General features: G+C 36.5%; 1 protein-coding gene and 1 long non-coding RNA gene across 3 annotated transcripts in view; one reads left to right on the top strand and one right to left on the bottom strand.

Moving 5' to 3' along the window:
* Positions 1-27,434, bottom strand: part of LOC136838567 (ubiquitin-protein ligase E3C) — a 416,786-nt gene that overhangs the window by 363,654 nt on the left and 25,698 nt on the right. The gene's annotated exons all lie outside the window — the stretch shown is intronic.
* On the top strand, positions 10,864-12,413 carry LOC136838566 (uncharacterized). Its single transcript, XR_010853038.1, has 2 exons — positions 10,864-11,004; positions 11,143-12,413. It is a non-coding gene; the product is annotated as an uncharacterized lncRNA (long non-coding RNA).

The following is a 27,434-nucleotide window of genomic DNA, read 5'->3' on the forward strand; positions in this document are numbered from 1 at the left end:
TGCTTTTTCTAAAAAGCCGGGAATGTGACACAGAAGTAGAATTAAACTAAAATTTGTCGTTTTTATGCCCATAAAGTTTAGCTGTTGTTTAAACTAAAATTTGTCGTTTTTATACCAATAAAGTTTAGCTGTTGTGATTTAATTCTCAATTTAGAACCGACAGGAAATTCATAGCTGGGTCTGTTGCAGTCACAAAGATGTCTAAAGATTAGTTTGAAGAATAGAATAGACCAACAGAGTGTAAGATTTGAAGGAAATTATGCATTCTTTTTCTAAAAAGAGGCCGGGAATGTTACACAAAAGTAGAGTTGAACTGACATTTTTCGTTTTTATACCCATCAAGTTTAGTTGTTGTGATTTAAACAATTCTCAATTTAGAACAGACAGGAAATTCATAGCTAGGTCTGTTTCAGTCATAAAGACATCTAAAGATTAGTTTGAAGAATAGAAGGGTCCAATGCGGCGCAAGATTTTAAGGAAATTATGCATTCTTTTTTCTAAAAAGAGGTCGGGAATGTTACACAAAAGTAGAATTGAACTGACATTTGTCGTTTTTATACCCACAAAGTTTAGCTGTTGTGATTTAGACAATTCTCAAATCCGTAAACCAAAGCACTATACGGTATTCTCTCTCTCTCATTTGAGGCAAGAGAAAAGTAAAAATAATAAATCGAGAGAAAAGGAAAAATAATAAATCGAGAGAAAAGGAAAAATAATAAATCGAAAGAAAAGGAAAAATAATAAAATGAGGGAAAAGGAAAAATAATAAATCGAGAGAAGAGGAAAATAATAAATCCAGAGAATAGGAAAAATAATACATCGAGAGGAAAGGAAAAATAATAAATCGAGAGAAAAGTAAAAATAATAAATCGAGAAACAGTTTCTAATGATTAACCATTACATATACTCCTATTCCACAAGGTTAAGCGTTTTAAGCAGCAGTAATAAGCAGAAAATCAAGAATTAAAGAAAGTACTGTAGACTATCATTCAGTGTTTCATAAAGTAACAAAGATGTGGTTGACAAGAGGTATACAACGTAAAGGCGAATCAATCAAGGTCATTAGACCCATCTACAGGGAATTTATTAAAAGTAGTTTCCAGAATTAAAGCGAAAATGTCAAGAATATCAGGCTTCTAGTCATGACTTTGGTATTCACCTGTATAAGGGTTCAGCCACAAGGCCTGGAGCACAATAAAAGTCAGAACTGGATCATCCACAAAAACCACGCGTAAATTTCCATAAAACTATTTAAACGAGCCACCGACGGACATTATCTATAAAAGTATAGCACTGGAAGCATAGGTTGCTTCATATTAAGGATAGAATATGGAATTTAGGCCAAAGGCCAAGCGCTTGGACCTGTGAGGTCATGCAGCGATGAAAGGGAAATTGACAGTGCAAAGGTTTGAAAGGTGTGACAGGATGAAAACCTCGCAGTTACACAATGAATCAATTGTTAGGAGAGGGTGGAAAGTAAGATGCAAGAAAGAGAATATGAATGCAGGCACAGTAAAAGGAATGAAAAGGGTTGCAGCTAGGGGCTGAGGGCGCGCTGCAAAGAACCTTAATTAATGCCTACAGTGCACCGCATGAGGTGCACTGACGGCACTAAGCCCCTACGGGGGTGGCTTCATATTAAAATACCTATGAAATATATGTGAAATTTGAGAGGTGCATTACAGACACAAAATGGATTGGCTTAAATCCGAAAGTAAATTTCCGGAAGTAGAGCGTAGAGCCTAAAACATCAGCTACGAGGCCAGATATAACAAAATCGTTTAGATTTACTAGAAAACAAAAATTTTCAATGAACAATCAACTGCCAAATACTAAAGTTAATATTCAATGAAAAACAAGTAAAGACCATCTAAAGATTGCATTAACTGGAAACTAAAATGACCCATAACGTCGACTTAAATAGTTTTCTTGATCAATGATGTATGACGTAACTTACGACCTAATTACGAGGTAATTTATAAGTTATGTTCATAATCGTGTTCACACACATGCACGCGAACACACACACACAATAAATATATATATATATATTATATATATATATGTGTGTGTGTGTGTGTGTGTATTATGTATATATATATGTATATGTGTATATATATATGCACACACACTAGTTTCTGTGGTTGCACTTTAGTATCTCAAATCAGCATTTTATCATCTACAAATACCAACTACTTCAACAAACCAGTCAAGTTCTAATCCACACATGCTATCTCATGCTTCTAATTCCTCACAAATTTTCAACTGCTTAAAAAAAAATTCAAAGTGGTGATCGTAGGTCTACAGTAGGTCATTAAATTCCATTCCCTTCACCTAAATATTCTCATACACTTAGCATTAGGTGTCACTATTACACATTCACTTTTAAGAAGCACATCCGGTCATCTCGGCGTGCTGACCAAGGCTATCAGGATTTTTGGAGACCCATCTCCTTTGAGGAAATGTTTTCATTCTTTTCTACTGCTATGCTCTGAATAATAATATTGAAATAAAATTATCTTCTGTACTATATACCCACATCAGTTCCAACAACACATCTCTTAATTCATTCGCAAGCCTTTCTAGTTCCCTATATTCCACAGATAGCATTTTCCCTTACCTGATAATTTTTCATATAACTGTTTCATCAGCAGTTTCTTATTCCTGGTCTAAACCTACGCTGCTCTTCTCTTATTGCGCCTTTGATTAAAATAATAATGTCTTGATGTTTCGAAAATGTGTGGATTGTTGCAGAAGAAAAATGACTGATTGTTTATTTCTTAAGGAACGAGAGGCAGAGTGCAAGGCAGGGAAGGACAAGGGGTCATGCCTAGCATGTCTGCCAGACAAGGAAAGAGATCAAACTTGTGGTGGTATGAAGCCTGGTGTAAAGTGAGAAAGTTTAAGTTTGTAGGTCAAAGGATTGTATGAGAAAGATTAAGTAACAAGCGACAAGGAAGTCAGGAATTGGAAAGAATTAAAAAGCCTGAACTGGATCTGGCACGTTTAGGAAAACGAGACGGAGTGGTTGCGCTGGGCGATTCACCGGAAAAGGGGAGTGACAGAGAGAGATGGCATGTTGTTTAAATATTGAGTTCTTGGAGTGAATGATTATGTTTTCCTACAGGGCAGATGGAAGAGTTGATGATGTAATGGGGAGAGTATTGGCTGGGGGTTTGAATAGGACATCTAAACACTGGCGATTATACTCTGCTAATTGAGGGCGGCCGATTGGGCGACAAAGCATGCAGGCTTAAGACTGACTGTGTGCCAGAATTAACACATAAACCATAACCAGATTTAACAAAATAGTTTGCATTTATATCAAAAGACAATATGGTTACATTTCACCCTTTTCAAGTTAATTTTATGGATATTGAAACACCAAGTTTAACCTCTGCATAAAAACTTATAATCACAAAAAAAAAAAAAAAAAAAAAAAAAAGCTTTATTCACTTTTCCAATGGATAATTGACCAGGACTTCCCTAACTACTTTATGGCATTCATGTTATCAAGCAGAGGAACATTTTTACGAAAACTATCGGCGTCTTCTGGTTTCTTTAATTTTTGTGGTGCACTCGTTCCCTTCCACAGATCCCTTATTCGAAGATTATCAAACTTTCACAGTCATTTTGATGAACAACTGTCGAACAACCAACAAGACATACAGCATTTTCAATCGTAGAGGAAATCGCCAGTCCCTGCATTTGATCTGCAAGATACACGTACTCCAGCCGTGCGCATATCATGAGCCTAAAATACTAGCAGATAGTACACATATATATAAACAATAATACAATATGAAATCAAGATTTGGTAACTTTTCTATGACTAGTAGACTAGTACCCTGTACCATTCTCATTTGACAGCAGTCTTCGATCAAATTTAGGTTTCGGAACCTGCATGTTCTACACAGGGTTTAATCTTTGGGTTGACTATCAAAAATCTGAGCAACTTAGTAGCAGCCATGTACAAAACGATGCAACGCGCTACTCGGTAATGCACTGCATAAAAGATCAACATTTTATTATTCACAAAACATGTTTGTATGTTTTATGAATAATAAAATGAGGAGACCAAACATGGAAACATGTTTTGTCTCCTCTGATAAACTTCGTCTGCCCGTCCGAGAGCCTGTCATATGAAAATTATGATTGTGTTAAAAGACATTGTTGAGAAAAAAAAAAAAAAGTTTCTTCGGCGCAATCGACTTTTCCGTACAGCGTATAATGTTGTATGAGCCACGGACCACGAAACTTTCACCCACGGCCCGGAGATGGCATGTCCTATAGCGTTGCCAGACGCACGATCATAGCTAACTTTAACCTTAAATAAAATAAAAACTACTGAGGCTAGAGTACTGCAATTTGGTATGTTTAATGATTGGAGGGTGGGTGATTAACGTATCAATTTGCAGCCCTCTAGCCTCAGTACTTTTTGTGATCTGAGGGCAGGCAGAAAAAGTGCGGACGGACAGACAAAGTCATCTCAATAGTTTTCTTTTGCAGAAAACTAAAAACTACATTCTTCAACACTCACAAAATAGTAACCATGCCAGGAAAAAAAAAACTTAGTGCTTATTAACTGCTATATCTGATATACGGGGTAATTAATCATGCGGTTATATAAACAATGTAAGAGATCGATGTTTTTTTGGATTTACAAATCAGAGAGGAATTAGGATTATAAAAAGGCTACGTTTTGTTCAAAATGACCCGGAAATGCTTTTAACCCAAGTTTGAATTTGGGCGGATTCCAAGACGAAAACTAATTCCTACAAGATTCATGTTCAAGTGACTTATGTTTTGCATACACGAGCAAAACTATATTTTCCGTTCCTTAACACTGGTACTTTCGTTTATTTTTGTGGTGATGTATACAGCACACGCTCGCACGTTTAGATAATCACAATCATTCTAATTCCACTATTGGAAAAATGGTCTGGTTGAAATCCAGAGCCAATTGGGATCGCATTATTGAAGCTTGTCAGACACTTAATATTTCAGATGCTATATTAGATCCTGATCCCAATAAGAAGTTAAATGAAATGTTGATGGCTATTTTAATTAGATATGTCCCTTGAAGGGTCATCAAATTTAGGACAAATGACAAGCCATGGTTTGATGATACATGTAGACGAGCCTACCATGACAAACAGACCAAATTCAACGCATAGAAACGAAATCGTTCATATGAAAATTACACCATTTTTGTTGAGTCTCGCCGTGCTGCGAATAGAACTTTCCATACAGCCGAGAGAAATTGCAATAATTCCTCGAAGAGGAAACTTGAAGGAATTACTCAGCCTTATCTGTGGTGGACCAAACTGGCATCATCTATCTTTGGGTCATGCTCGTCTTCCATTCCACCACTACTTGCAGATGATGGTAGATTGGTTACTGACCCTGGGGAAAAGGCTGAACTGCTTCATCAAGCTTTTGAAGCTAAGCAATCAGCTGAGGTTGTCCCTCTCTCTGATACTTGTCATCCTAAACCTCTTCTTACAAAATCTGCATTTCGCTCCAGGGATGGTATGAAAATCCTTGATAATCTTGAAAGCTGGGGTGGAGAAGGCCCTGATGGTTTCTTCCCTTTGTTTTTTAAAAAGTTTCTAGCGTGTTGTCTCCCAAGTTTAGTAGATTCTATACATTTTTATATCGACGTAGTATCTTTGCGGATGAGGGCAAGCTTAGTAAGACAGTGCCTGTTCCAATGTGTGGCATATCTGCAGACTGCAGTAACTACTGTACAGGCCAATCTCTATTCTCAATGTTCTCTTCAAAGTTGCTGAAAAATTTATTTTTAGCCACTGTATAAATATGCTAAACCTAAAGGAATGTTAGCTGATAGTCAATATGCATACAGGAAGCATCTACTTACCTGCGATGGCTTTTAGACTTGACACGTCATTTGCAAGGGAACCTTGAAGAGGGTTTTGAGCGCAAAGTAATTCAGATAGATTTTAGTGCTGCTTTCGATTTAGTAAATCACGAGGTATTTATTTATAAGCTTCAGAATCTTGGAGTGGGCGGATATGTTTTCGGATTACTTCAAGAATTCCTTACAGGTAGGCAACAGCGAGTTGCTGTGGACGGGATCTTTAGTGAACCAAGACCTATTGTATCTGGAGTTCCACAGGACAGTGTTCTTGGTCAAATGTTATTTTCAGGCATACAAGTGACATGGTTGTTGGCCTGGAAAACAAGATTGTTCAGTATGCTGATGCTGCAACACTTGTGGGTGTAGTAAAGTCTCCACTCTTGAGAAACGAAGCTGCCCTCAGCCTCAATCGGGACATGGACCGGATCAGGGATGGTGTAGTCGGTGGGGTATGAGGTTGAACTTCAGTAAAACGAAAACACTATTTATTAGCAGATCTCACACAGATTTTCCACCCCATCCTCCCCTTCAGGTGGATGGAACTTTGCTGAACGAGTCTGAAGCTTTAACTATTCTAGGTGTAACCTTTGACTCACATCTAACTCTTGAGAAACATCTAATGAAAGTTTCAGCAAATGCCACAGGAAAGTTAGGCACTGTTCGTAAGGCCTCATATATTTAAACAGTGATAAAATCAATGCAACCTGTTTCAGGTCATTTGTACTCCCTTAACTAGAATACTGTTCTCCAATGTGGATGTCTGCTTCTGCCAGAGATTTATCTTTTTTTAGATAGAGTGGTTCGTGGTGGTAGGTTTCTGTTTCCTAATAGTAGTAGTCATGACTTGGACCATCGATGGATGGTCTCCTGTCTGTCACTTTTTCATAAGTTGTATTTCAACAGAGATCTTTCACATTCACAATTGTGCCTCGCTGTCGAACTTCTCAGTTCCAGAGGTCCTATATTCCTCACACCTTTGGACTATGGAACAGCCTCCCAGAGGAAGTGGTGCAATTGGAAGTTCAAGCGAAGGTGCAATGCATTACTATCCTAACACTAATCTCCTTGCATTTTAATACATTTTTATCAATTTGTTAATTTATTAATTTTTTTTCTTTTATAATAAGTAGGGTCTCTTCTTTCTGTATTTCCCTTTACCTCGTCTTATTTGTTCCTAATGAACACCATATTCTTTGAAAGCTTGAATTTCAAGCCAATGGCCCCAGTGGGCTTGTTCCATATGAATAGGCTTCATCTTCTGAATAATAATAATAATAATAATAATAATAATAATAATAATAATAATAATAATAATACCTAGCTTTGTTCTTCTTCTTCGTTTAACGTGCTTTTATCCCATTTTTCATATGGGGTAAGCACGATGCCTTCTTTCGAAGGACTTTGATTTGGCGTTGGGGTAGGTTCTAATCCACTCAAATTTCCGATATAGTCAATACATGTCTTACATTTTTTACGATTTGCGGAAAGCTATGTAAATAATAAAATAAGCTCTTAAATACATAAACTGTCTACATATAATAGAAAATGATGAGTTGGATATACTGTACAAAAATACATTAGCAAATACAAACTGAATCCCATATAAAAGTAAATAAAAGTACCTTACTGCTTATTAGCATCATGCAATCAACAATAGTCACTCTGGATTTTCCACTAAATTTTAATGTGCTGGCTTCTTTTTCTTTAAACATCACGATGCCCAGGCGCCAAAACGGACGTCGCCAATTGGGCAGGTACGATATAGAGTTTGGTGCCCAAATGGATGGGCCACATGGCAAGTGCCAGAACGGCTGCACCAAAACTTACCCCATCCGCTTGTAAAGAAAGTAAAGGGCGATAGTAGTTTAGTTAAAAAGGAAAGAATGAAAATACAGTTACAGATGTTATCAAGACAAGAGACTCTGAGACAAGGAAAGTAATTAAAGTATATAAAGAAACTGATGAAAAAGTGGTAACCTCTAAAGGAACACCAAAAGTAAGTGGCAGACGGTGAACTACGGCAGTTAAGGAAGGAAAAATTTAGAAGATATTATGAAGCACAGATACTGGACCAAAGAGGCAAATAATCAGTGGTATGCAAGAGGACAAATAATGCTAATAAAGAAGGAAAGAGTTAAAATGTCAGGTATGAAGAAAATTAAAGGTAAATCTGCAATTGATCGAGAAAAGTTCTTTAATAGATAAGTAAAGGCAGAAATAAAGATTAGTAAATAAATGAATCTAAGTATTAAAGATACTTAATGGAGAGATGCTGCTAGGAGAAAATGCAGTCCTGTGTTGATAAAGTGAGCATTTTGAAGTTTTGCTGAATGTGGAGAATAGAAGAGAGACCAACATAAAGGCTTGTGGAAGTGACTCTGACGAAGCAAGGAGGGCAGTTTGCTGTAAAAAGAGACTAGGAGTTAATGGGATTACAGGTGGGATTCAGCAGACTAGTGATGAGAGTATAACTGAGTGGCCTACTATGGCACTAATGGATGAAAGGATCTTGGAAAATGGGTAGGAGGATTTTAAGGTGATTTTAAGAATTGTGAAGACATGATATTACTGACCATACTGAAAAGGTGTGAGGTAGGGCTTTGACTAAAACAAAAGATGACAGATGACTCATTGGTTGACTTAAAAACAAATATATGGTCTATCATAAAATAACACTATAAATACCAAAAAATGATTACAAATATAAGATTCACATACTGTGAAAATTAAAATCATAAAAGCTCTAAAGGTGACATACAGCAACTTAAAATCTGCTATTTATACAAATATATTTTGTTCAGGAGTCCAGCTCCTTCTACAAACTTGAAAATGCCACTACGGCTACATTCACTTTCTCCCTGAGCATACCGGAGAGGAGGTAATTGCCATCAACATTCTGATAATCTGAGAGAAAATTTCTCAACTTCTCAGATCACCAAGACAGATAACAGAAAAACTGATGTACATATAAATATAAATATGTATATATATATATATATATATATATATATATATATATATATATATATATATATATATATGTGTATGTATGTATATACAGTACACGTATGTATGTATGTATCATACAGTACATAACCTGTTTATCTACCATAACCTATTATCTTTATTTTCGATCACAAGCATACCATACACCTTCCTCAGTATGCTAAGTAATTATTTCCCCTACATCTGTAACAGTCACCTATCTCTCACCTTTACTCTTTTACCGACCCAAAGTTGCTCAACTTTGCTGACCAGAAGACCAGTGGAATAAAGAACGTGCTGTTGTACGCGTGTACACAGGTGCAATTAGATACATACTGTATATGATAATAATGAAATCAAAATAAAACAACATTCAATGAAAATGCGTTTGATGTAAAATTAAAAACGTTGAAATAGGGAAAATCTCGAAACCAGAAAAACTAAGCATGAGGCAGGGTACATATCATTTGGAAAAACTAGGCTGGAATTGTAAAACAGAGGAAATAATGATACGAAGAGAAAACGCTGTCAAAAAATAAAAAGAGGTTCAAACTCTGACAGGTATACCAGAATGAGGACGAAGCAGAAATTCAATACCCAGAGGCGGACCAGTGGAAAAGTACCTTGAGTGGCGATGAAGGACTGGAATTCACCGTAAGATGGGAACAAAGCAAGCGTTGCTAACTCAAGAACACAATGACGAAGAAGCGTTATGGGGTGGACAGTCTTATATAAAGCTTATAAGGTTCAGCTCTGGATTTCCAACCGATGGTTGAAAGTGCAGACACCCTGGTCCCAGAGAGAGAGAGAGAGAGAGAGAGAGTTTCCACAGTCAAGAAAATGAAAATGATATGCTGCATTTTCTATTTCAATACCCGGCGAAAAATTGATGAAAATAATTTCCTTAAAGGTACAATAGTGAGATCATCTTTAATTCGGATCTGAATGACTCATGTAAGAGATGCGCACTGTAACGTGCTCGCATGCATGCAATCGCATACTGATTATTTCCAGTTATCTAAAGATAAATGTTACAATGCAATTTAAATAAAACCACTTGTTAAACAGCCCCGATTAGTTTTTGGGGGTGAATCTGTAATTTTTAAAAATAAATCTGGAACTTTAGTTTATTCTCACACAAAATTATCGAGTATTTAACGGGAAAACAAGTAATCCAAGAGCTTAGTTACCAGAGCATTCAGATGAGTTTCTAGAAAATACAAAGATAATATTTCTTGACATATACAAGGAACTTTTTCATCAATTACACAGGTTTTAATTTTATTTTACTAATATTCTTTACAGACAAAATCAAAGATCTAAGAACAAGAATTCCTGATTTAATATATTTTAAGTTACAGTTTAATGAGAAAATCTTTATTACTGGATCTGGAAAAAGTGTCACTGCTGCGCTTAATTTTTGAATAATTTTTACAGGGCAATCTAGAGTAAACCTTGACCTCACAATAGTTTAAAGCGTGTGTGTGTGTGTGTGTGTGTGTGTGTGTGTGTGTGTGTGTGTGTGTGTGTGTGTGAGAGAGAGAGAGAGAGAGAGAGAGAGAGAGAGAGAGAGAGAGAGAGAGAGAGAGAAACCATTACCGGTCAAAATGACTGGTTTTGACGATAACAAAAACTATCAGGGCAAAACAAAACAGCCTCAGCCAAGGCCTGCATACCAGTATCGTTAATAAGCAAACTGAAATGTTGCATTACATGCAGAAACAACTCCAGCAACTAGTTATGAATGTATAAGGCATCCAAGCATTATCACATTCTCAATTAGAATACAGTTCGTCTCCAGCCACAGGTAGTCACGATGGGACATCGACCACAAATTCCTAACGGAAGTTGTTTACAGGAAGAAACATGCTTAGTGATGACGTCAAGAATGACCTTGCTCGTTGGACAGCGATGACTCAAACGTCGTTAATAGCGCTAACGATTCCCAGAATGCGCATCGGCTCCACCCGTCGTCATTCCAAAAAACCCACTCGGCTGGAACGAAGCTGCAACTGCAACTTCTACTTAAAAGGTGGACGCTGGCGATCAGGGCATCACAACACCGCGAGACTTGATTGCATAAAGATCTATCGGACTGTATAGAAGATCCTTCGACCGGCTGATAACGCTTAGTTCTTGTGAGTGTTTTCTTCCCTTCTCGTGCATCTGAAAACTTATGTAATTGCTTGTCATCAGTTATTTGTTTTTTTCTTACTTTTTGCCAATTTTTTCACAAGAAAACTCCATTAACCTTGGTACTCTTTGTTTACTTACAGACAACCGAGAACCTCTCATTACCTTCCTTCGAAATGAATATCTTCCGAACAATCCTCCTAGTCGTCTTGGCCCTCACCGCCCTCTCTGATGCCATGCCTCAGTTTTTCGGCTTTCGACGTCCAGGCTTCTTCGGACCTCGAGGAGTGAACAGGCGAGGGCGTGTTTACACGCCTAGTCGCCGCAGATCCTCATCCTCAGGCATAGGAAATCGGGTCGTTCCTGATCCATACGCTTTCGTGAATGCCGATGTTTTCCCTGCAGAGCCTTTCATTCTGTGAGGCGCTTCTGACCCGATTGCGGATATCGTGCAGTGATCCACTGGTGATCAAAATGGGCTTCGCTAATACGAAGATGATTGTGGAATGGTGCTCAACCATGGGTGCTACGAGTGCTTGTTTATCTGCGTCATGGTTATCTGTCACGGCAGAAATTGACAGCAGAGCTAAAGGGCATTACCTGAGTGATTCGTGTGAAACTATGCAACGAATGAGCTACCGAATATCATTTGCAAAGCTAAGAGAGTAGGTGTTTGCACTTCAATGTATACAAGAAAAAGAGGTACTCTCGTTTCAATGCTGAATAAGACAGACCTTTCAACTAGAAAGGTATCAGACTGTGTATCAAGTGCACTTTTGTAAATACACAAAGAAAGGCTACAATAATCTGTGCAATTTTTCATTATAAGAGAAACCACAAATATGATGAGCTATAAAATTAATTTATTTTAATCGTTCGCACTTGGACGATGGAATCTTGTTTATTGTTACTGATTAAATAATCATGCTTTGTTTGGCTTACGCCAAACGGACATGGATGCGTAAATTATACGGCGCTTTAAAACTCGTTCATCTATAACCAAGCGCCACTCAGTTTTTGACACAAGCACTGTTTTGTACCTCAGCCCAGCCATATTTGCGTGTTACTTACAACAAAGTGCTAAATATAGGCCAATATTTCATTAATTTTTGTACAATAATTTCGGGTATATACTAACTGTGATTTTAAACATAGTCAGGGCATTCGATTCCAAACTGACTTAATTTACAGTATTTTAAATAAGGATTGCTAATTAAGCAATGCGGTCAGTAATTTGCATATCTGTAATTAATACCCAGTTTGGGTATTAAACCTGCTGTAATTAAGGTGCTAGATTTTCTTTACCTCATACACTGATGTATTATAAATACGCTTAGATGTATACAATTAGTTCGTTGCGTAATGATATTTAACCAAAGATAATGTATTACTGTTATTAAACCTGTTTATCCTATGTAATGTTGTTTATTTCTTCCTCTTATGTTCGAAATCCTTATTCAAATTAAATTCTGGCAAGGGAACAAGCATGGGTAAGTTAATCACATATGACAAAAGTAAAAAGGTAATATCTGAATAAGTGAAAAAAAAATACATCTGTCCATTTATATTCAATCTACACTGTAATATCATTGCACAGTACGACATTTGCATCTATCATTTTTAACTATAGTTTTCCTAATCTCATTCATGTACTATTTGTAATCGTCATCACAATTTAATTTGGTAAGTCGCAAGTACAACGTGGCGGAAGTGATGAAATGACATAAATGAATATATTGCGAGGATAAACGTTCAATCCAGCCCCCATACCAGAACGACCGGTTCGCGTACCCACTCAGGAAACCATACAAAAGACCTTGGGTAAATCCCCGTTGGAAAATGACGTCGTCCCAGACAAGACGGGCATAGATGAGCTGATTCACATAAGCACGTCCCATAGGGTTAAGGAAAATGAAGAAGAGTCTTTCTTGTGTCAGGTGCTTCTGGTTTCTCTCAATAAAAGAGATAAGCAGTCCAAATTTCACTTGCAATCACAGCATCCCCCCCCCCCCCTTGCCTGAGAGTTCTTGTTTGCAAGCGAACAAATATTTGGAAACAGTTACTGAATGAAAGTGATTAGAAAATGAGAGTTGTGAGCCAAAAGAGACTCGCTTTTACTATCATCTAGTTGCCAACCTGACCAGTGCAGAACCGTAAAGTAATAATATCAAGAACGAATTCATGTTATGCAACACACTCGCATATACCGTATATATATACATAAATACATACATACATATATATATATATATATATATATATATATATATATATATATATATATATATATATATATAGCCTATATAATGTGTTTGTATGCATGTATATTCATATACACAAACACACACATGTGTGTGTATGTGCATGTGTATATATATATATATATATATATATATATATATATATATATATATATATAATATATATATATAATTATAATTCTACCCAATAAAGTAAATTTGTAACAAAAATATATGAAAAATCCATGAAACATCATTCCATCATGGTGCAAACAGCACCTACTCCGATGGAGAAACGACCAAACAAAGCAGTGTTGTGACAGCAGTCAGGATGCATCCCAACTAACTTGGGGTCACCTTGAACCTGAACATGCCTCGAGGGTGAGCGAGTCTTGCGTTAATGCGAAGTAAAATTCTGGCGTTTCGTGGACCCTCGTCCTAATGCTTATTCTTCTCTTGCCTTTATGGAAATTTCCCTTATGGACAATACACGGTGTGCAAGACAAGCTCTGCGGTTCTATTGATTTTTCGTCTGGGCTTATCTTCCTGTTTACGTATGTTTATATAACGTGAGATACATGCAGACACGAGATAACCCCACCTGCATTATCAATTATACATATAAATTATGGACACATTATGTAATATGTATATATGTACAGTATGTGTATGTGTATATATATGTATATATATATACATATAAATATATATATTATATACATTATGTAATATATATATATATAATAGTATGTATATGTGTATGTATATTATATATATATATATATATATATATATATATATATATATATATATATATATATATATATATATACATATACATTATATACACACAACACATATATACATATATATATATATATATATATATATATATATATATATATATATATATATATATATATACATACAGTATATAACTATTCAATATCCCATTCCCAGTTATAAAGGCGAGAAAGGAGGGAGCGAGGAGAATTTCAGAGAAAAATTAAGAAAAGTCACCAGCCAAAATTAGGCTTTACTTGATGAATGAAGGATGAGACCCTGTCTAGAAAACAACAATGAGTGTAGCTATTACCTCTTCTCCTATCACTTTTGAATCATATAACCTTCAACATTTCTCATTATCTGCACATGACCGAGGCACTGATACTTCTTGGCAACTCCATTAACAATTTTAGGTTTTTTTCCAGTCTCTGCAATAATTAACATTTCAGTCATTTTTCTTCTACATATGCTACACAATCTCAAACCATTTGACTCAGTAACCTTCATTTATTATGACTTTTGCTTTCATAAACACCTTGCTACTCTACCAGATCTTTCGCTCAGACCAAACTAGTTTCGCTGTTTCACCTATCTGTTAGATTTACGTCCAAATACTTGTATGAATTATTCAGTCCCTTCATGCACTATTCACACATACATTTAAATCTCTGTTTTTCAGGTTTCAATTTTTCCATGTAACTTTATTCTTGGTCACATTCATTTTCACATTTCCCCATCTTGCAGGCACTTTAAAACTCTTAGTAATCTTACAGTTTGTCCACATTTTCATCAAAAAGAAAAAAATAATTATCATTTACAAACCACATGTCGTTCAATATTCTCTTAAAAATTCGCTTTTTATCCATAATTTTCCATCCACGTGAAAATTAATGTTTTCTCAACATCTCACTTCAATAAATTGATAATGATATTAATCAGCAACAGTGAGACACAACCCCTTCATGGCATGTCAGACTCATATTTTACATCAAATCAGTAAACTGTCTAAATATTCTAACACAAACTGCACTTTAATAAGAAAGGCATTTGTAATTGTTATCAGCTTGTCAAATTGCATCTCTATTAAGTCTGTCTCAAGTTTTTTCAGGTCACTGTACACAACAGCCTGCATTTTGTCTTTACTCTCCTATTTCTTAGACAAAAGCTTCATACAAAACACTTTATCATCCTCCATCAATCCTTTTTTTATCTATCTCTTTCCCTATCAAAACCCTACATATTTCCTCCAGGAATACTTGGTGATGTTATAGCTCTATAAATCACTGTCACCTCTAACATCTTTCAATTTACACAAATAAACAATTTTTGCTATCACTCTTTCATGTGGACCTTTTTTTTTTTACCCCCGGCCATACCGTATACATAATATCCAGTCACTAAAAACTATCATCAAAGCACTACATCATCTAAGTTGTAATTCTATTCACTTCTGTAATTTTCACATTCACAATTTAAATAGCCTTCATCATATCCCCAACAACATCAAATTCTTAGTAACTAGTTCCATTCTTGTTATTCAGTGCCTCTCAAATTATCTCCTCAAAATACTCACTATAATGACATAGGACAGCATTCTCTTCAGGCAGCATCGATCTATAAATCTTATATTCTGTGACCTACGCTATTTGTTTGCCACGCTTTTGCTCAGCATTTACCACCCTAAAGAATTTTTTATTTTCCCCTAAAATGTAGTTCCTCGTTGGGCCAGTGGGTTCCGTTCTCAGCTAGCACTCTGCTGGCCGCGAGTTCGAATCTCCGACCGGCCAATGAAGAATTAGAGGAATTTATTTCTGGTGACAGAAATTCATTTCTCGCTTTAATGTGGTTCGGATTCCACAATAAGCTATAGATCCCGTTGCTAGGCAACCAGTTGGTTCTTAGCCACGTAAAATAAATCTAATCCTTCGGGCCAGCCCTAGGAGAGCTGTTAATCCGCTCAGTGGTCTGGTTAAACTAATATACACTTAACTTTTTTTCCCCTAAAATGTGCCCAAATTTACATTTGCCAAACCATATAGTCCCACTAATCAGGCACATATATAATTACACTTTTAAAGGCCCTTTCTTTTCAGTCACTCCTCAGACTTCAAAGCTGTCCACCACAATATCTCATTCCCTCTTCCATAACCTTGCAATTGAATGAATTGGCAAAACACTGCTTTCTGCGTCACAAAACCATCCTAAACCTATTTCACCTTCACTCTTTCCACTCCAGGACCGTACACACTTTACTACCACTTCTTAATCTCAATTATCCTTTTAAAATTCTTGGGATAACATGTTTGCTTATATCACAGAGTATATTTAAAACTTCAACCTTTCTCTCCAGAAAAAAAGATCATAATACTTTTATCATCTATACTACATCTACAATCTATCAGATCCCCAAGACTCAATATTAAGGGCTTAAAGGAGCCCTTTTTTTATAATTATCATAATATTACTGCTATGATTTTCGTTACGTACTTTTTAGTCAAAATCTGATGACACTTTAATATACTTGTATGCCTGGAATTTATATTTTGAAAATTTTGACGACATACACCATTGGACATGGTGGCCATACTGAATTTTGGAGAAAACTTGAGATCTTACCCAGAACACTACAAGGGAAATTCTTCATATTTTACATATAGGCTATCTGCATATTCATGCACATGAACGCTGTTCATCTGATGGCAGCCTAATTTATTTGGTAACATGACACAAAAATATCAAAATTTTAGGAAACAGGATAGAAGGAGGGATAAAGGGGAAAGGAGTGAGAAGATAGAGGAGAAGGGGGGAAAGGGGAGGGGAGGGAATGTAGGGGAAGCGGAAGGGAAGGTGATGGGAGGGTGAATGGGAGGAGGGAAGGGGGAGGGGAAGAAAGAGGAAGGAATAGGGGTAGGGGGAGGGATAAAGAAGGGAAGAGAGAAGTGGGAGGGAGAGGGATAAAGAAGGGAAGAGGGAAGAGGGAGGGGGAGAGGAAGTTAAAGGGGGGAAAGGAAGTTACGTTCCTCTATTTGTAGAGAATAAACATCACTAAACAAAGACAATAAATGAAAGATATACTTCTATGATTCGTGCTCGGGTGTGTCTGTGTATTTGTGTGCGCGTGTGTGTGGGGTGGGGGGAAGGTCTGTCTCCCTTTCAAAAGTAGACGGACCTTTTATCAATTACGTGAAATTTACTGCACAACAAATCGACGGAGATTCGTTCTAGATATGATGACGGTAATTCCTCAAGGTACTTAAGAATTTGTATTTTACTGGCAGTGTTTAATTAAGATACGTTTGGCTCCAGATGAACACTGGAAAAATATGGTAGTTTCGTCGCGCGTATTTTTTAAAGAGGGGATAGATCTGTCACAGAAACATTTGGTGTACTAATACGCATGCGCGGATGGTGATGAATTAGTTCTTGATCTCCAAAGTTATGCCCGTAACCAATGTTTTCTTCGTGGGTTAAGTACTTAGATATGATGGTGGTAATACCACAAGGTACATTAGAATTTGCATTTTATTGGCAGGGTATGATCAAGTTACGTTTGGCTTTAAATGAACATTGAAAAAAGTGTGGTAATTTCGACGCGAGTAGTTTTTTAATGTGGATGATAAGCCTGTCACAGAAACAATTGGTCTGCTACCACTTTTTCCCGTGGCGAGAGTTGCAAGGTCTAACTGGTGTGGTGGTAGATGTTATATTTTGATTTATATTGCTTTATGACTGAATGAAAGTAATTCTAATACAGTCAAACGCATCTGTTTAATTTTGGATGTACTAAACTGATTATAGGGTTTGCAGTGGGAGGAGTTCAATGAAATAATACGTCTGACAGCACCTGGAAAAATAGGTGGAGCGTCAGGTGAAAAATGATAACTAACACAGAAAGCACTGAAGGAGGAGGTGATGTAAAACTGAAAATTTATTTGTTTTGCCTGCGTTTGTATGTCTGTCACAGGGTAGGGGTTTGATTTTGAGTTATAAACATTTCTGGAGTGACATAGTGGCCGTGTGCAAAATTTTGTCTTGGTCTGTCAGGTGGTCAGGATTTCTATAGGATCCAAATTAATATACAAACATTCCCTTTTATATACATATACATATATATATAAATATTATATAATTTATACATATACATAATGTATATGTATATATACATTATATAATATATATATACATATATATATATATATATATATATATATATATATATATATATATATACATATATATATATATATATATATATTATATATATATATATATATATATATATATATATATATATATATACTGTATATATATATACAATCGCCTACACCACCGACTGTCGCAAAGGGCTTCTGTGAAATTGCGCCACTTTACGCCTTTTATGTGCTTTAAATTCCACAATTCTCGACTCATCTCCAGCCCCCCCTTCTCGCTGTTCTCATCCCAGAATAAATCAGTCTCCCACTCTATGGATGCCTATATGAGCCCAACTGAAACTACTGCATACTATTCACCCAGAGATTTTCAAATGTTAAAGTCCAAGACACACACACACACACATAACATAAGTAAGTAGCCTGTGGGATAAGTAGAATTGAAAGGGTGTGCAATATGTTGGCCTTGAGAACGCTTCCATCATCTACCAAATTTTTTTTCTTTCTAACTATAACGTGCTAATGTACAATGCAAAATTTAAAATACGCCTTTATGTCCAGTGGCATTTATAGTCTGACCTTCACATTAGAATCCACTTGAATGCAAATAACTTTTTTCTTTATTTCTAAACACACCTTGATCTACATATAATAAAGACAAAGGTCTTTACGCCTCCTGCAATTACTGTCCTCTGACATTTCAGGAGGATAAGAAAAAATGTAGGCTACTATAACATCAGGAACGCAGGTTAGGATTATTCTGCTTTATAGTTCAGTCGGAAAATCATTCGACCTTCACATTTCTAGAATATATTTATAAGATTCTTGGCTAAATATTTGGAGGTTATGCGATCGAAAGGAAATATCGGGTTGCTCAGAATTTACTTCTTTCACAGAGTGGAAGCAAATCAACCTTTAATCCTTTAGAATACCAATTTATATTTCGGTAAATCCATCAGCAAATACATATTCTCTCTCTCTCTCTCTCTCTCTCTCTCTATCATCTGCACCCTCTGAATAAGTTCTGTACGAAATTTTGGATCGTTTTCTTGATATATTCCATTTACTGTTGAAGCGAGTCTACGTCTTCAATGTTGTTTTTTCTCTGCTTCTCCCACTTCCATGTGGGGTCGACGTTTCTTACAGCTTCCCTCCACCCGGCTCGATCATACACATCGTTCTTTCACAAATGTTTGTCTCTCAGATATTTAATAACACCCATCCACCTCCGCGTCGGTCTCACTCCCGCTCATCCACCCGGCCCCTCCATCTGCTGCATCACTCTTCTGAGCCAAGGCTGGTGGTACGGTACGGTACGGAATGTTTTTCCGCACTTCGTACCTGACTAAAATATCGTACCGTACCCAAGGCTGGTGGTAACTAATGTTTTTCGTACCTGACTAAAATATCGTCGTAATTTCCCGTACCTCTATTTTTCCGTACCGTACAGTACGGTAAAAATAACGTACCGTAATTCCGTACTTTCATCGTACTATAAGAAAACTCAATCTGCTTCAGTAAAATCCCCGCTTTATGAAAATTTCAATGTTGACAGGTGCAAATTAGCAAAGGGACTTTACATGTACATGTGTATATATTCACTTGTAAAAATAATAATGATGATGATTTTTTCTGATGATGATGACAGTATCAACAATAACAGCAATAGGATTATATACTGATGCTGTACACGTTTGTAACGTGTTACTTCAAGAATTACAAACACATACAGATGTTAGTTAAGGAATTCCAAACATACATACACACACACACACACGCATGCATGGTATGTTACAAACAGAAATGGTAAGTATTAGTGATTTACTTGTGCAGTCACTGATGCGGCCAAATATGCATTAGCAATCGCTTAGTGATATATCCAAGTCTAAGGTACGGTACGGTACGGTACGGAATTTTGCCCATTTTTTCCGTACCTGAATCGTACCGCACATATAGACTAAATATATCAACAGTACCGGAATGCCAGCCTTGCTCTCCTCCCTAAAAATGTCTCCTCCTTTCTCACCACATGGCCATACCACTGCAGTGCTCTTTCCTGGACCTTCTTTGATAGTTCTACCAGTTTTGTACTTCACCTTCTTTATTAATTCTTCATCCTATCCAATTTTTTTTACTCTACTAATCTATCTATCTAAGCATTTTCATCTCTACCACATCCAGTTTCTTCTTGTGTGCTCTCTTTACCGGCCATGCTTCAACTTCAGTATCTTGCCTCCTTAATTTCTGAGTCAAATTAATGGGCTCTAAGATCAAGACTTTTTCCTTCTGCAGTGAAAGCAAATGGCGACGAGAATTACAATATAAAATCAGACTTACTACTGCAGACTTCATGAACGAAAATAAATATCTCTTTAGGTCGCAAACAGCAAGAGTTTTTAAAATGACTGTTGGCGAGCAAAAACAAAAAAATTACTCTAAATTTTTCATGGCCTTATTCTTCCTCAGTGTAGGCATAGAAGTCTTGAATGTGATATCACAAGGAATTTAGACCCTCTACTACTACTGCTCCTACTACTACTGCTGATGCTGTTGTTACAGTCCCGCTGCTTCTGCTAGTTAATGATGAGAATCAGGAAAAGATGATGTCAGATTATGATATAAAATCATAGTATTCATATTTATTGCTTTTAGGAAACATGACACAGTCATTCTCGAAAAGAGAAAAACAATTACGCTCCCTATGGGCAACAAGAGGATAAATAAAGGGAAGTGATATTCCTGTATTTCAAGCTTAGATAAAAATATCGAAAATGTTCCCCCTCAATATAAGCTTTTAATTTAGACTGCACGAAAGTTATCACTGATGTCAGAAATATGAAGAACCATTCTATGAGGGTTCAGAAGATATTGAGAGTTAATTCTCGTTTCTAATGAATTGCTAGAGGATTGTTAATTCTGAAACTGTTTTGTGAAATTTATTAAATAAGAGAGGAAACACTAGTTTCGTAACTTGGCAAATTATTTAATCATTAATTTTTGTTAAATGTATATCCATAGTACGTCCAAGTCTTTGATAAACAAATACTAAAGACGTTTTAAAACGATTACAGGTTTTATCAAATGACTATCGCAGTAAACAATTCATGAACTAAACTGCACTGGAGTGATCACATCTATTCTGAATTCCCAAAATAAGGGATTTCCCGAATGTTTCCAACCATTTCATGCTCATTCCTCCACAGTCATGAATAAGTCAAAGTTTTCCATTCCACTTCTGGCTAAATCCGCTAGCGCTTCAACGAGGCATACTTATTTCCGAGACTGATTCTCTACGGTCCGTGACGCCATAGCGTGCGTCCACACCCCAATAAACCATGCCGTCAATACACATCTGCCACCTACCGCATGCATATCACAAACAGGTTGAAAACAAGCCAACAACCGTATTGGACAGCGAACCCCTGGCTAACGCTCGAGAAGTGGATTTCCGATAAGTTTACTTGTATTCAACCTGTTTGTGATGCCTGTGTGATCAATTACCGACGTGTGTTGACAACATGTTTTGCTGCAGCCTGGATGCACCCGCTGTAGTAGGACACTTTCATAGCAGCCCAGCAAAGCGAACATTGGAAAGAATTTCATCTCGATTTATATAATAACCTTCGAATTATTCCTGTCATAGAAGCACTAATAAGAATTCTCTCTCTCTCTCTCTCTCTCTCTCTCTCTCTCTCTCTCTCTCTCTCTCTGGGTGGTAGCGAGTCTAGCTCACGACCGGGCGATCCAAGTTCGAATTTCGAGCCAAACGAGCATGTTCCCTAAAAATCCAGTGTGCCTTTGTGGCCTAAGTGGTGAATTATGTATCTCACTGTCGAACGACCGTTGTGTGTCGCAGCTACGGTGAAGAGAGAGAGAGAGAAAGAGAGACTAGCGATGAGTGTTCAATGCTGTTAAAATGTATATGCCACCAAAACGGAAGTGACCGGATGAGGTACACCTCACCCACCTGGGGTGAAACCATTCATATTCTTTCGGTACTATCTCTCTCTCTCTCTCTCTCCCTAAAAATCCCTTTGATCATCAATTCCAGCAAGAGTGACTTAAACGAACTTCAAGATTAAAGGATCAAGATGAATGTGTATATAGGCTAATATGCCATAATATTCTTTCTAAGTGTATGAGGAAATGGCTCAGCCTTAATAATGCACTTAAAAATAGAAAAATAAAGAAAAACTGCTCTAAAAAGGCAACTTGGTATATGAATGATCTTTTGAGGTAGCATTATGCTGTTTGTTTATTACATTCAACGAAAACATGCACGAGGACAACTATTTTAACAACCTGTTCAAACTGACGACTAGCAAGACCCTACAATTTACGACTGTCGGCATGTAATCCAGGGTTTATCTTACAGTTATATCTTTATATTGCAATTCGTTGTCTCTATAACAAAAATAGACTTATACAAAAAGACACTTATGGCAAATTTCAAAAGGGCTGAACTTAGCCTACAGTTATAACAATTGCCATCGAAAAACTGCCTTCTTGTAATGATTCCCCATCTTCTCTGTCACAGCGCTGTTGTTTATGTAATGCAAATACCTAGGGTCAGGTTACAATAATAGAACATCCAAGAATTTGATCGAAAGTATTGTGAAAAAGAAAAACTGACGTTATAATAATCAATGAATGTTACCCTTAAATTTGGTTCTATAGAAAACGACTGACAGCGAGAATTTGAACTCAGAAAACGGTGTTTTAGGGGGACTTGGGTAAACCTTCTTCATTTGTCTACATCAAAGAGATCACGAGAAAACTCCATAAGAAAAGACTTCAATGTCGAATAAAGTAAATGGATATTCATTAATATTCTATAGTAATATTATAATTGTTAGTTATGTTGCAGAACCCCTACAGAGATTTTGGTTCCGTAACGGCTGCAAAAACTATTAAAAATTAAGAAGATAGGAGGAACGATACATAACAATAATAAAGAATGGTTTACATTCATAAGAATCAATTATAATACACTGTTGAACCTGATAACTCAATTCAACAGACTCGAAGTTGCATAATTCATGATAGATCCTTAATATTCACAAAAAGGGTCCAACATGTGCCGTGAAGAACATTTGGGAAGACTTGCTATAACAGAAGTTAGTAGAGAAATCTTATAAGAACTGCAACTTAAACATGCCAATTTGAGACAGGTAAGGACAGTAAAAAAATCATTTTTTTTTTACAGTGTTCACTGACAATATCTGCCTAAAACTACCACTCATCAGCCTAAATATTATCTTACTGTTCCTTGATGAATTCTCAATCAGGAAAAGGTTCATGTTGATGCCCAACAGTGGCATCTAATCTGACTTGACTATTACTTTCAAAGGGAACATTAACAAAACTCACAAACCGTAAGAATCATGACTTGGTAAGTCCGCAAGATTTGGAATAAGGAAAGGACCAGATACCAAACAATCTTTCTGGGAAACCCCATTATTACAGCCAAAAACTCTCGTATCAAAAGCACACTTATCCTTAAATGAAATGATTTATATGTACACTATAAGACAAAGGAACATACAAGAAATAGAGAAAGGTTATACACCACCCGTGAGATAGGGACCACCTTGATAATACCCTCGTGTTACCGAACTTAGGTGTAACAGGCTGCTTGTAAGCTACAGGGACACATCTGCTTAACATTCCCTACATGGGATTTTTGACAGGCACCTTAGCCCCAAATTTCAAAATGAGCTTTTCAATGATGATACGACCGAATCAACACTGTTGAAAATGAACTAAAAGCGAATTAAAATGACCACAAGTAATTATCTTATGATTACATTCACATAACTCACTTCATCAGATCCTAAACACGTCAATATACACATGACACTTGAGACAAGAACAGTACAATCCTCATTAACATCAAGTGCCCAATTACTTAACTTCTGAATTAGGACAAGTTTCAAGATTAAGTTTATTAGTGATATTTAACGAGAATAGAATGTTCTCTTTCCATGTGGGGTATGAACAAAATTCATAACCATTACAGAATTATGGCATGCTAGTGTTAAACATCCGGGACCTTCCTAATGAAAAACAATAGGGAAAAAAAGGCTTTGGTCACATCAGCCATCAGTGCCATCTTCCAGCATCTAAACTGTACCATTAAATCCACAAGATTTGGTGTAAGGGAAGGACCAGATTCCAATCAGTCAAGCAACCCCACAGCAGCCTGCAGACACAGCATCAAAATCGTTCTCAACCTTAAAAGAAATGCTACATATACGAGCACAAGAATGATGAGGCATGTAAAGGGACCCCCCTCTTGTTAATATCTTCTAAAAGTAGTATCATATCTCCCTTGGACAATAATAGCCTTTGTCAAGTTTTCAACTCAGATTTTCCGAACTTTATACGGCAAGTTTTTTATCCCTAAAGTTAATCCTAAGCAACCTCATTTCCCAAAGGTATGACTATCATTCATCAACCACAACAATAAATTATTTTATAAAAATTAAACCATAATGATTTTGATAAATGAGCACTGGAACAGACTCACCGGACAAATATCTGTAACTTTTACATTATAACGTTATGCAAATCAAATTCAGAAATACCACTAAATTTTGTATATACTACATAATAACTGATGAGCAAGTCAAAAATGCCTGTGTTGAAGGAAGCTCCCCAGGAACCAGTATACCCTACTAGATGGAGACCGGTTTAACCAGCTGATTTGGATGAATCTATTGGGTACCATGAATTTCCTATAAGAATCAAGACCTATTAAGAAAGATTTTCATCTCAATTATTAGACAACTGCAAGGATGAAAAGGGATCAAAATTATTAGGTGGAACACGAGCAAAGTAATGATTACAAAATTGCTGGACTTTCTATAGATAATAATAAATGCCCCATAAAATTATAATTCAGCTGTGTGAATCAGGCTTTGATGACAGCCATATATTTATTTTTCTTAAGAAAATACCCTGATATGTACAAACAGTCGGAGTTAGCATTAAAAAACTGCTAACTTCATTACAAATTCCAAAGACAGTGGACACTTTGGTCTTAGTAGTCAGTGCGGCACTACAAGTTTGATATCAAAATAATTTTCGAAACAGCAAATTAACTGTGATTATATTTACTATAAGCACCTCAACAGTGTTCTCACAAGTACCACAATGGCAAAGCCATGAACTGACAACCAGAACTGTATCAGAACTAGACTTCAAAAGTGCTTTAATCAGTATTCTCGACAGTCTATTTCTGTTGTAAAACTCGGTGAAACATTAAGTCTGCCGTTACATTTGGTGCGCAAGACCCTATGTTCCCCTTGATGAATTTTCCTTATCCTGGTATCTAAATAATGGCATGGAAAACCTGTAATTTTTTTTATCATGTCTGGGTGATAAAAGCTTTAGGATGAATAAACACCTTCTCTGCCTTGTTGAGGCCCACAAGAAAATTCAAACAGTTGTGAATTGTATTGTCTCTGAGATCGTGGAAGGAACTGAAGCCGACCCTGACTAAAAGCTCTCCTTGACTCTTATCCCTCCTTATTTTCTAGCCTCCCTATACATAGTATCTTTAAATTTTTTGCATATTTCCCTTCTTGGCATTTGCCTTGACCCTTCTTATAACTAATCCATGCATGCGCCATCAGGGAGTTGGACAAAACTATCAAGGAGTGAAAGGACTTCCATTTAAAAACTATTTATGACTAAAATTTCCAAAATTACTTCATTCAGCAACTTCTGAAGTTTCCATGATCAATCTAATAAGCATAACAATATTTAAGAGGACTTGCATTTGGATATGAATAAAGGTTCCTCCTCTCCTCCCCCCAACCCCCAAGAAACAGGGTTTTGTAGTTTTGACAATCATTGGGTAATTAGCCTTTGTCAAGAGGCACTCCTGGGAAAAATGTCCAGGGCCTTTCGTCTTGAAAAAAATACTGAAGGTAGGAAAACAGCTACAGTTGACATCTTTCCTTTGTTGATGAAACTTGTCCCAAAAATATTACTAACCACTAAGTTCTTAATTAAACTTAGCATGTTCTAAACTGGGCAACTTAGCAGGGGCTGAACAACTACAACAGATTCATTAAGGCTACTCTAACATTCAGCTTGCACCATGTCTAGTAATATCAGCACTGCAAGAGATACACAGAATTCTGTGGACTTCCGTGAGGTACGTGTTACCCTCCTCTAGGTCTTGCTCTTATTCATTCTTGTTGGCAATCTTTCACTCATATACAGTTTGGAATTTGTCAATACATCCACTCTTTTATCCAACATGCAAATGGCTTCTTCCTCACCTGTGGAATTAAGATTATACTTGAACAACAAAAGCCTTTGAGAATGTTGGCCAGTTGTTAGATATGTTTGTGTGATGATGTACTACCTACATTTTTACAACTTAGCTCTATCCACTATTTCGTTATTGAACCACTAACAATAATGCCAGGATTTCACTTACGTTCTATGGTCTGGCAACGAATGCTTATGAGACACTGTCCAAACAAAAGACACATTTTCACAAGAGTGTTATTTTCAAAACCTTACACTGCAATGGAATTGGAAAATCAGTAAATTAATTAGGGATAATAATAATAATAATAATAATAATAATAATAATAATAATAATAATAATAATAATAATAATAATAGACATGAAGACAATTATAAAAATCGAACAAGTCTACTTCAAAAAGGGCGTAATATATTAGATCGAGCAGGATAAGCTAGCATGAGAGAGCGAAAGCGTGAAATTTGACTACTGAATGAATGGTACAAAAGAAATTCTAAGCTTTTTAAGGAATAAAAATCCACCATTATTTTGGTGATGTAACTTTTCACCGACCCTGTCCATACTGCAGATGTTCCAAAGGACAAGAATTGCTGACGCAGAGTATGATTTATGGGAGGGCAGTTAGGCCCCATTCCTAACGTGCCAGTTTTGATACCATTAAACTGAATGGTGACCATCATATTCTTCCGTTGCAATAATGCCACTTTATAATCATGATTTTCTTGTGTCTAGTCTGATCGCATTTTCTACATTTTGACAATCCCGGCTTAGTGCAGCATTTTGAAAATGTCCTTATTTTTCTTCCTTTCAATTGTCATGATTTTTTTAACATTTCCTTTTACTCATATTATCTTTTACTGCAGATATGAGGTTTGCTATGTGGCAGAAGAATTACGTAATTTCCACACCCATAAAAGTGCCCTCTTTAAGGTGGGATGATGACTTCTTTGAAAGTCAAGTTATGGTCATGCCAG

Source organism: Macrobrachium rosenbergii, chromosome 5 (genome assembly GCF_040412425.1).
Source record: "Macrobrachium rosenbergii isolate ZJJX-2024 chromosome 5, ASM4041242v1, whole genome shotgun sequence".
NCBI lineage: Eukaryota > Metazoa > Arthropoda > Malacostraca > Decapoda > Palaemonidae > Macrobrachium > Macrobrachium rosenbergii.